Source organism: Atta colombica, unplaced genomic scaffold (genome assembly GCF_001594045.1).
Source record: "Atta colombica isolate Treedump-2 unplaced genomic scaffold, Acol1.0 scaffold21, whole genome shotgun sequence".
Lineage (NCBI taxonomy): Eukaryota > Metazoa > Arthropoda > Insecta > Hymenoptera > Formicidae > Atta > Atta colombica.
Window position 1 is genome coordinate 308,236 of NW_017259305.1, and position 13,152 is coordinate 321,387.

The following is a 13,152-nucleotide window of genomic DNA, read 5'->3' on the forward strand; positions in this document are numbered from 1 at the left end:
AGAAAGAACTCGCGGCATTCGTGGTATGCGGTATCTGGTTTGCTTTGTACGAATTTTTGTGCCCATTTATCTGCACATCCGTTCGCCAATCCTGGCATCCCTTCGTCCGGGACGACCAACACTACTACCGGCATCCCTTGTCACCGGCTTTCATTTCTGAAGCCAACAAGCATCCGACAAGCTCTTCTCTATATTCTCTCTCTTTATCTCACTCTTTGTTCTGCTTTCTCTCTGTTTTCGTTTATCTTACTTTCGTTCACGATCTCTCTCTTCCGCAGCGAAACGCCTTTGTTTTTGCTGCCTCATAGTATTCTAAGCCCGATTACAATTTCGACAAGCTTCCTCCCATTTCTCTCATTGATAAGTTTTTTGATTTGGTGCTGAGAGATGATAAGAAAGACTTGCTATTAGACGCTTTCTGAATTTCTTCTTCTCTTAATATTTATGATGAGATTTTTTTGATCAATGTTTTTTTGCACAATGGCAGATAATTATAATTATATTGAATGATATTCTTATTTTAAAAAATGATTAAATATGAATAAAAATAATTTATAGACAAGGATATTATTTTATAATTGTATTAACAATTCTAAAATTATGGAATATCATATATGCTATTACAATAAATAAACTAGTCTTAAGGTAATTATTTTTTTTTTAAATTTAGTGATATTTTTACATCAAAATTTGTTTAAAATTATTACTAAAGTATGTTAATTTATTTAAAATTGATTTAATTATAATGACGGATTTAGTGGAAGAATTAATCGTGTTTATAACGCTGTTCAAACCATCAGAAGAAGTAACTTTTTCATCACGTGTTTTATCTGGTACTTTGCTTACCATTCTGCGGAGACTTTTCCGAAATAACTTTCTCTCTCACTTCCCCTCTTTTATTGACTTCTATTACTTCCTCGAGAGAAGTCGAAGAAACATCTCACGACGCATTTTCCGCTTCTTTGCCATGGTTTCCGTTAGCGGTTAATAGAAGTGACGTGAAAGATAGCATTGCCCGATTGCTTTATCAACGGAATATGAGAACTTTCCAATTTATAAAAATTTGTCTGTCGTAAAAATTGTCAAGTAAAATCTGAAATAAAGTGAAAATTGTAGAATTGTCTTATTAATAATAACTATGTAATATTGAAAATTATTTAAGTATAAACTTTGGATTTTAGGTTCAAGTATGAGATGCTATTACAGAATAAAGTGAAACGTGAAAGTAATAAAAAGTAGAAAAATTATATAAAACTGATAAATATATTTGGACACTCCCATGTAAAGTTCCTTTTTTATTGCATGATATCTTCCGGTACAGATTTGTACCGCCGATTTCCTCGGGGTAAATCTGTTTGCGTGCGTACACGCGCGGAACGAAAGGAGCAGGAAGATAAATGAAATCTGGGAGCGGTTATGTCAAGGAGTGGCTTTCGAAAGATTCGTGATCGACCCGGATAGTGATTTGACGTAACTCCATTAGTATATCCATCGGATTGTTTACCAATATGAATTTCATATCAAGCTTTTCCCGTTTTTATTCTAATCTTTAATGTAAATCAAAGTAGATAAAAAAAAATGAAGTTTATACGCTGTGTGATTAATATATGACAGTATTCAATTAATCTTTCTAAATACAGAGGATTAGATTGGTTCTGAGGGGCACATTGCTATTTTATCATTAAATTTCCATAAATCTTAGATTACCGAGCGTGTAATTTCTATCTAAATTCAAGTAGTACATGCATATGCCAATCATGTTACACGATCGCGTCTTCGTACCATAATCACCATGAGACGACAGCTGGTCGAACAAACCCGATCGCCTTCGAGCGGATCAGAAGGATGCGGGCCGTGAAGACAGGCGCTTATTGAAGTGCAATTAATCAAAACGGCAGCGCGACTTCGGGACAGGCGTTGGTGGCGATACACGTGTACGATCACGTCAATGCGGATCGTCACCGGCGACGTCGATCCTCAGGTCACCATGTCGTCGCGAGCCCTCGGTGGTGATCGATCGATCACGCTTTGGGGTTACCGCAAACACATAGATATGCTATGCTTCGATTCCTCTTGGGAAAGCGATCTTGACGGTCTTTGATAGCAGCGCTTCATGAATGTGCAAAGTAGACAGAACGCTGACGGTAGTCCTACAAATCGATATCTGAACAAAAGTACCAGTATACTTTGTAAAAATCAAGATATTATTCTAATTTTAGGTTTTCGCGTTTTATATATTTAGAATTATTTTTCAACTCTGGACTACTATAAATTTATTTTTATTTTACAAATGTTCTACTATTAAAGAATATTTTGACGGCATATTTTTTTTCAAGAAGAAATAAAAACTTTCGCTATTATCAGGAAATAACTTGTGTTATATATAAACAAAAATTTGTTGTCTTTCATTTGTAATACTTTATTCAATTTGCATAATTATTTATTAATTCTGTAAGACTTTAGATCGATATCTTAGAAAAGATTGATACTTCTGTCTGAAATGTTATCTCGGACGACCTTGTAACCCATAAAGGATTGTTACACGTATCCGTTAGCTTGCATGGAGAGCATTATTACAATGTTATCAAAGCTGTTGGCTATAAGATTCAGTCTTGCGGGTTTTTCAACACGTCGAAGAGATGAATTCATGAGTAACGCTCCACCTCGCTAAGAAGGAACAGTCGCGGCGCGGGTCGCTCTTTGATCGCGTTATCAGGAAACAATAGCTATTTTGCCTGGCTTCGCTCGACTTTGATCGCTCGCCGTCCCGGGAAGTTTGCCTAACCTGAGAAGGTCTCTTTGAACGCGCGCACCTTTATCGGAATTCCCGTCCTAATGGACTCTTAAGCCGCGTACAGACTTGTAGCAGAAAGCCGTCGCGAACTGTTCGCGAATGCCATCGCGATAAAGACGGAGTGCAATAGTGTCTCGAACGCTGCCACGAACATCATAAAATCGCGTAACAGAACGCCATCGCGAACGTCGTTACGAACAAAACGTATGCAGTGTGGACGATGTCTCGAACGCTGTTGCGAATATAACCGCGTAACATCATCGCATAATATTGCCGATCGGTTGAGAGTTGGTTTCTCGCCATCAAAGAAATCGCAACATTCCTGTTTAGCCGCGTACAGACTTGTGACGATCAAAAACGCTGTCACGAACAAATCGATGCAGCGACGCCAGTGAGGACATTGTCTTGACTGTCTCGGGCCCTTTTGCTAGGACTACAAGGAGTCAATTTTAATCTTGGAACAGAGTTCTTGAAATCATTATAAAATTTATATGAAATCTCTGTATATTCCGATAATTATATATGTAATCATGAGAAATTATTGTAGTAAATAAAATTGTATTTTATCAAATGACTTTATATACAATGAAAAAAATTATTTATAATCAGAATGAAATCATGAAATCTGTGTGATAATATTTCAGCTAGTAGTTACCCCCCTCGAATTTTTCGAACTCAAACGAATCATCGTAGTATATTGTGGTATAATTTATTTATATAGTGTATTTTATTCAGTTAGAGATGACGTTATACAAATAATAATAAATATGATCTCGGACTTGGGACAAATTTCGCAAACTAATAAAAATGGAACAGTGGAACACCGTACGCGGCGATGTTCAATGATATTCGTGACAGTTCGCGACGGTGCGGCGACGATTACACAAAGGTAGCATTGACAGCGTTCGCGATGACTTTCGCGACAGCGTTCACGAATGATTTGCAACGGCGTTCTGACACAAGTCTATAGGCAGCTTTACGAAGAGTCCTCTCTCTCTCTCTCTCTCTCTCTCTCTCTCTCTCTCTCTCTCTCTCTCTCCCTACTTTTCTCTTTTTCTCCTCTCATTTCCTTTGCTTCTTTTTTCTCTCTACCTGTGTCTTTAAAACTCGACCAACGTCATGGTTATATGTATTTTCGATGACCCGATAATTCCTGCCGAGATTGATTTTTTTAGCCGTAACGATTGTCGAAAAGCAATTCTGATACTTTAATCAAGGATTGATTGAAAAGTCCAATAAAAATTCAAACAAGCGCCAGTACTTTGCTTGTGTATTAGATATTAGGTGTACGTATTAGGTATTTGCGTAAACTAACTTTATCTTACTATTATGTAAATTAATAATGACAATGTATTATATATGTTTCTATTCACCTTCTTTCATTACTATTCCAGAATTAAATTATCTACATAGCGAAATCCATTATACGAATTGAAATTTGTGCACTATTAAATTTTGATATTGTATATCATAAATATATACATATATATGTATGTATACTGTATATATATTAGTCATATCCTTCAATTCTAATAATATCGTTACATCATTAATATTATAGTTATATCAATATCCATGTATACAATAACATTATAATATGAATATTAAGTTTTTTAATATTTTATCACTGTTTTTTATAAGTAAGATCTATTGCAAAATAATCAAAGTGAATTAGAACATAATTTTTTTCAATTATTAAATGTGAACGAATCTTTATAACTGACCTAATTTTACAATTAACTATGGTTTATAAATTATTAATTAACTTTATTTCAGAAATAATGGATATAAACTATGAAATTATGATTGAGACGTAATAAATATACAATACAGGAATATAATAATTTTACTTTGTTAGACACATGAAAAAGAAAGTTTATAATTACTTATTAATTCTTCATGAGATCTTATATAGTTTACTTTTTAAGATAATATTAATTGGTCATTTATAAGATTTTAATTTGTCTGAAGGATGTAGCTACGAAAGACGTAGCATGGGAATATTTTTTCATAATTATAACTTGAATATTTGCTCTGTGCAACATTATCTTAGGGAGTTTCAGCTTTTGGCAATCCGAGAACATTCCGTTTTCATGATCAGTTGAGTGTCCGAGTGCTTGTAACATGATATCCATTATCGCAGATGTTTTGCAGTCAGCGAGTGGCAAGTCTGTGTCATTAGCGCATCTCTGGTTCCCCCATCAGTCATCTTTACCCGTGGATGACAATCGAATTCGTAGTGCGCCGTCCCAGATTGATGGATCCCCATCCGTTTCTAGGTATATCCTTTGCGAATCGGGAATGAAAACCCACTGTTGGATCCTACGCGCATACATCCGCCCGACGCGATGGTCGAGCAATCCACTGGCCATTAGTTTCCAAATTATTGCGTTTCGGGCGTGGACGGTAAGAAACGTTTATGCTCGTGTCACGATGATTTATGATCCGCTCGCTCATGGATGCGTGCATGAGATTCCTTATATGTAATTCGAACGAATTAATAATTATGTATATATAGAAAATGTATATGGAAAAGATAGTTATGTAATTGAAGTTAAAGATACCTTTCAATGACACGGACTTCCTGTTTGCCGACTGCAAAACATCTGTGATAATGGATGTCATAAGCACTCGGACACTCAACTGATTATGAACAGAATGTTCTTTGTGTAAGAAAGGAAGATAGGGAAAAAAACATTTTTTCTTTTATTTAAATTGTTTATTTGTTTTCTTAAAAAATAATTATAATAGAAGCTGTTCTGTCAGTGATGATACTACATATGAGATTAGTGCAACGGTTAAAAGTTATATTTTATACAGAAATATAAAATTTTCATGTTATTTATACAAACTTGGATTCATATATTAAATTTCTTGCGATAAAATTAAAGCAAAACGAATATCTCTGTTTTACATTATCTATTTATAATGTCGTATGACATGTGCAAAGAAAAACGCATTATAGAAATGGAATAAAAATATTCTCTCTTCGTACAAAAAGAAAAAGATAAAAATTAAAAAATTAAACTGCATTTCTGCGAAACACTATTTTAAATTCAAGCGAATAATTTTAATGATTTCCAAACACACCGCGCATTACAATGAAAATGATGTCAAGATGTAAACGGTTACACTTTCTCTTGAGATGTGCTTCTATTATGAACGGCGCTTCTATTATGTCGTGGATTCATTTCATGAGCTCGATTTCATCATTGTAAAAATAAGATCGATAGGGAGGGATATGCTGCGGAGTCGTGGTCAATAACTTTTCCGAATTATAAAAGTCACGATGTGTTGTAATGACCGGGGATCGGATCTTCTGTTCGAAATCTTCTCTTCGGATCTTTCTTTCTATTAGAAAGAGGAAAGGAAGCGGCGCATTCGACTCATCTGGCGTTTACGATAGGCATAAAGGAGCGATCTCTGGATAAAGGGAGACGATTGTTCGCCACGCGTATAACCTGCAACCTTTCTTCCTTCTGTGATCTCTCGCAGGACGGCGCGTCGCGAACCAAACGGAATCGAGAACGGACAGCAAACTCGCTGACTCGATATCTTCGTCGGCTGATGTTCCTGATAAAAAAAGTCCATTCCATAAAGCGTGTGGATGGCCACCGTCCCAGAGTGTAAAAGATATCTTCGAACTTTTATTCCCAGAAGGAACGAACCAGACGCGCTACGCTGGTCCGGCGTGAACATGAACATATTCCGGAGCGAGGAAAACGAATTACGAGATGGAAGTCGCACTCTTTCGAGTAATTTGAAAATTGCCCGAGGAAAGAAAATCGCAATACAGTTCTTCGCGCGTTGTGTTTTACCTCGGCGATAAAAGTTTACGCGGTAAGTATTTCTCAGAAAGCACGGAAGGACGTTTCGCCGTCCTCGAGCAATTCTCATACGTTCATGTTACTTGCACGGTATTCAAAACCCAACGCGAATAATTTAATGTTATAAAGATCGGGAGTGAGCATGTGTCTGGAAAAACAGACTGATAAAAGATGAAAAGAGAACTTACTCTAGAATATATCGAGAAAAAGCTGACTTTGCGACTATTTCTAACAATGAAAAATCGACTATTTTGAAGAAAAAGTAAATCTTTTCTGAAATTGCTAATAAAGAAGTATATAATGCGATTTATTGGCGATTTTTTAACTTTTGAAGATTTTCGGAATTTTCTAATAAAATAACTTATGGAAAATCTTGCTTTCTAAAGATTTTGAGCTGAATTTGATTTTGATTTTAGAATCCTAAAATTCAAATTTCAAAGAATAATCTGAATATCATGAAACTTGATTTTAAGAGGTTCTTGGTATATTTGAATTTTATAGTCTGAAAATATCGAAGTCCAAAAGGATAATAACTTCCATAATAGAGAATTTCATGGTATATAATTCTCAAGGTATATAATCAAAGTTTGAAAGTCAGTTTGAAAATCAACTAACTGTTTACACGCAGTACCGATAAGCTTCAAATAAAGCAAAACTGAAAACTTGATGTTATTTTTTAATTAAAATCTTTCTAAAACTGATTTTTATAATTAATTTTTTTTTAAATTTTGTTCGCTTTATTATATTCACGAGTTTGAATTTTATTTTTGACTTCAGATTCAAATAAAGCATTATTAAATTATCTCTTAGGCCACATTTCATAAAAATCGAGTGAGAAGTTTATAAAATAAAAGAAGATGAAATAAAAGAAGATGTAGGGTTGCCAATCCAAAAAAGATTAAAAATAGTACAATTATATTTCTATTTGATTTCTTAAATTTTACAGAAGTTTTAAAGAAAAAGAGAGATAAAGGTTCATCAAATAGAATATATATGTATAAAAAATAGTATAGAAATATGCTGTAAAGAATTTTATATAACAGTATACATCTTTAAAAAATTCTGAAGTATACATAATTAAATAGCCAATCAATTAATTTTTATGAATATCCATTTATTACCTTTGTTACCTAGTTTCTTTTGTTATATAATAATTATTTTACTTATAGTTATTTACGTTGTAATATTATTAAAACATGTATTTTGTTAAAATTTTAAGTCCGACATTTATTAAGCGGATTTAAATTTCGTTGATTTTATGAATTTATTTTAAATTGTTTTCATAAAATATAAATAGACTTTTTTTACTGTATGAAAAAACGATTTTGCTGAAATATATAAAAATTAGTCCTAATCTGGTAATTATATTGAACCACTAAAATAAATGCATAGAACATTCAAACATGATATATTAATGCATAAACATGATATAAAAAGTTTGACTAACATGAAGTTAGTCCCCACCATAAAAAGTTAGATCTCTTATATCATAATAAATTAAATTATAATTCAGCTCATTTGATTGTTCATTGTTTACACATGTATATGCATTTTGAATTTTCATTTGCACACTTCTACTAAAAAAATTATTCTATTAATAAAATAATTTGGGGAGGAGAGCAACTTCACACTATACCTATCCTAATTACAATCAACTAGATTGAAATAAACCTTAAACGGTATTATATATTATATTATAGATTTTCATTTGCACATTTCCAAATATTGTTGTTTTATATGTGTATTTTAAATTTAACTTTCGCATCAAAATTCTTGCATCAACATATTCGTTCTAAATAATTATTTTAATAGTCTGACATAATTATCTAATCTAATTTTCATATACTTTAGTGAAATGTAATTTTTTTCAAATCTAATGTAAAGTCAGAAGAAGTCGCTCGATTGCATTTATATGAAAGATTATCCAAATAAACATCGTGGATACTAAATCCGTGAGAATTCATGCGACCACTTGAACATTAAGGACAATGATGGTAGAGAGGAATGAAATCGTTCGTAAGAGATGAAAATAAAACGGGCCGATTCGGAAAGCGGCCTCGAATCAATTCGTATTCATTTAGTGCGCAGGTGTTACTAACGGTGAAAAATTGTCGTTACCTTTTTCGCAGTGCTTGCGGCCAATGAAAGGTACTCGTTATTTCGCGCTGGCAAACGATGCCGCCTTAGAAGGGTGGATGCGGAACTTTCGAATGATTTATCGTTCACAGCGTTCTTTTGCCGCTCCCTCAACAAGAGCGACTGCAAGTGTCTCAAAGCGAGAGAAAGATCGAGCTTTTTGTATTGTTATACGAAAGTGTATATTCATGAACGACAAAGTGTGATTTCTTATGTTGTCTTTTATATCGCGTTGTATTTGTGCGATCGATTTATTGATTACAGCTTGTTGTGACGGATTTATAGAGATATATTTATAAGTGAATTCTTTAGGAAGCTAGCTTTCATGCTTTTATTATTATATAATTAGCTGTATTACGGTTAATTGATAACTTATTCTTCTATTTTTTTTTTTGTTACAGGTGAGTACTTTCCATCAATCATAATATGTGTTTTTGCGGTAAGTCATACAATTATATATAAAAATTAATTATAATAAAGGTGCAAAACTTTCATAAAAGTAATGCGACCGTTTAGAAATAAAATCTAATAATAATAATAATAATAATTAGGAAACACAAATAATTCAACTATCGTCAGATTATAAATGATTCATTGAATTCACTATTAACTTTAAAATAAGCTGTATATTTTTCAATTTAAAATAGTCTAAAAGATTGTAAAATCATTCAGTCATAAATGATGGAAAAGAAGCGTGGAATAGTGCAAATAAGGTGTAATTATGAAAGATTATTTATTTCTACATCGATCACTAGGTCATGATAAATTTATTCGCTAGTGGCTCGGTCGACGTTGCGAAGGCTTTAGAGCTTTAACCGGGCGACGTGATAATCTCAATAGCAGGAGGCAAAAGAGAGAGAGAGAGAGAGGGGGGGAGAGAGAGAGAGAGAGAGAGAGAGAGAGAGAGAGAGAAATGCGCGCGTTGATACGATATAAAGCGGAATTTCATTTTAATACGACATCAAGACACTTTGCGAGAATTAATTGAATCCATTTCGCCGTCGCGTCACATACCGCCTCTCGTCTGGATCTCTTTTCTTTCTCCTTTCATTTTTTAACGGCTCGCTTCTATCGAGAGGAACGCCATTTCACCACGTCGTACTTAATTACAGAGTTGAGCGAACGATAGTTAATTACACAATTACGCTGAGAAAGGAAGCGGCGCATCTTTGGATTCGCACGTGGCGTTATGTTCCTCACGAAAGCATTATGTTGAGCGAAACATCATTAAAATATAAAATAAAAATATAACATAAAATGAAATATATAGATTTATATACAAATTATAAAAAGAATCTTGGAATTAGAGATTAATTTATCTTTGTGTCTATTTTGTGGTCGGTGTTTCGAAAGTAGTTACATCCAGAGAAAGATTTCTTCGATTCATAGAAATCTTTCTTTGGGTGTATACAGATTCTTATACATTGTATTTGACTATAAATAATGTTTACAAAATGAGTCTTTTTTACAGAAAAGATACTCTGCAATTAATTTAAAAAAAGTTTTTAAATAATTTTTAATTTGATAATTTATATAAGATAATTCTGCATGATTTGGTATCTAATACAATTTGGTACCTCGCTGTTTGTGGATAATTACACGATAAATTCCACAGCTAGCACTAGTAAGTTATGCAGGCTGTCCGTCTGACTCGATCGTATTAGTTTATTGTTCAGTTTGTTTATTCTATTATTGTCAGTACAGCAAAATGGAGAATGTCAGTCATGATGTAATATTTTGTAAATGAATATTTACTTTCTACAACTGCGAAAGGATAGTTATTAATTTTCGTAGTTCGTATTATTGTAGCTCTGTATTTAAACTTTACAACATTGTATCTAATTTATATTTTCGTCATAATTTTTTTTATTTATAACCAAAGAGAGAAAAACTCTTTGTAAATTAGAATTAATATGACCAACTTAGGCATATGAAGTGTACGTGCATTGATTCTAACATTTTCTATTTTTGTTATTCCATGGATTCTAATCTATCTGTTAAATCATGAGGATAAATGAATAAGTAGACAAGTCAATTGTTTGGAAAATAGTTCTTTGCGTATTCTTACATGTCTCAATAAACATGTTCATATTTTAATAAACTTACAATTTTAAATATATTATTGGATCTTATATCTATTTCTCTAACATGTTTTTATAACAAACAAGAAAATATACTTTGGCCTTATTGGATACATTAAGAAAAATGCTATTTTTTTTTAATTTCTACTATATTTGTGTAAATATTTGAAACTGTCTCATACTTTAAATATTAAAAAATGTTTTATTTTTTGTATCTGACATCAATCTTCATCAATTTTCAATTGTGTACTTGAAAAAAAATTAAAATGAAGAAAAAGATTAAAATGAATAAAAGTAGATATAAATATCATATTAGAGTCTTAATTTTTCCTTTGTATTATCCTATAATCATTGTTGTACAAATTTTAATCTAATCTGTTTAACGTGATTTGTCGAAAAAATATCTCTTTTGTCAGTTTATTATTTTATAATAAGTCGACACCGTCACGCTGCTTTCCATAATACGACGTGATAGGATATAATGTGACATGACGTGATGTGATATACCATGACAAAGCGTGTGTGAGTCCAAACTGCGTGCGATAACAATACGCCTCTAGACATCTTTGCGAGAGTTATAATTTGAGAAAGGTAAAAGAAGAGAGAACTTTTAAGGAAAGTAAACGTCGAGGAGCAAACACGTCTATAGAAAAATGGCGAGTAAAAAAATTGCGTGATACATGCCCATATAGACGAAGAAGAGGGAGACGTTAAAAGAGAAAGAGACTGAGTCTTCTTCTCCCATACTGTATGCCGGGGATGATAACGCGGAGCGTCTCGATTCACACTCAGCGATGAGGTCAGAAGGGACGAGAAAGGAAGGGTGAGGAGGAAGATCTTCGAGCCAGATGTAAGAGAAGGATTATCTCGCGTCGGGTTTCGAATCTGATAGCAAGAGGGAGGGGGAGGGGGTGGAAGAACCAGGCAAGCTTCTCAGAGGCCACGGTTGCGGTGAGAGTGGGTAGTGCTTTTAAGGTATTGGTCCGGAAGCGGAGTGAGAGTCGAAGAAAAGATTCGTGCCGAGCTGCGTTTCATGAACGGTACTACCTTGACGTAATACGCGTGTAAAATGGAACTCTCGTGGCAGTAGTCGCTATGATGATGATGCCACTTACTTGAGGAAAACGTTCTGCGTGATCTTATCATTCACATCGATATAAATCGCGCGTCTGTTCGCTTAAGAGTTTCATGTCTCAGGTTCGCACTCGGGTTGGTATTCAAGATTAGCCCGTCGAAATTGTCATTGGAGCGTTTATTTCTGATTGCTGTCATAGATCTAATAGTTCTCGCAAGATTCATAACTTATCAATTATCTTTTATTATGAATGGCCTTTAAAATCTAGGTTAAAAACGCACCTTAATGTCGTAACTTTGAGAAACTTTCATCTAGGCTGACCGAGTTATTTGATTTCCGATGCGATGCTTCTGCAGGCCGATCTAAATGGCTTCCGACAACTTTGTAGGCAGACGCGGTTATCAGACTGGCGTATATCTATGGCGCAATGCGCCATGCTAGAATTTAAAGTATTTTTACAAGTTTTTTTATGTTACTATATTTTGGAGTATCACGATATATCAATGGGAAGATATCGCGTAAATAAGTCACGTTGCGAACTACGATGTACAACTTACAAGATTTTAAAAATTCTATTCTCAAATTGTATGAATTATTTTCATTATTTTTACTTTTACATTTACATTCAATTTTTTAAACGTTTATCTCTAATAGCACACATCATTCGAGGAACGTTCTGGGGACATTCTCTGAATATTCTTCAGAATGTCTCTTGAAAATCTGTGTTATTAGAGATGATGATAATTTCATAATTGTTATTGAATATTTATTGTTGTTGAATTGCTGCTGTTGTAAAATAATTTTTATTGTATGCTTTTTAATATAGTTTATACCAATCAATAAGGGTTAATAATTTTTAATAATATTTGAATATTGTCAGAGGATCCTTGATTATTGGATAAAATCTTAATTAGTTTTATCAAAATTGAAACATCGATTTCTGACAATAATACAATAACTTAGATATATTTGCAATTTTTTAAAGAGATTCTGTGATTGTTTCATATAGAATTATTGAAATTATCAATATCGGTGATCACTAAGTTTTAAGAATATATTTTATTATTTATTTCATGGTATAATATTATATTTTAAAGAAATGCACTATAAATTTTTACTAAAATAAAAGTTATTTCCGTTATAATAGTCTCATTAGTTCTCATTATTTTTAAATGGAAATAATAAAGATAATTTTATTGTAAATTTTTAAACTATTTTTACATCATTTATATATATATA

At 33.0% G+C, this 13,152-nt stretch overlaps 1 protein-coding gene across 1 annotated transcript in view; it reads left to right on the plus strand.

Annotated features, from left to right (window-relative positions):
- Nucleotides 1–13,152, plus strand: part of LOC108687612 (RNA-binding protein Musashi homolog Rbp6) — a 453,571-nt gene that overhangs the window by 46,271 nt on the left and 394,148 nt on the right. The window lies entirely within an intron of this gene.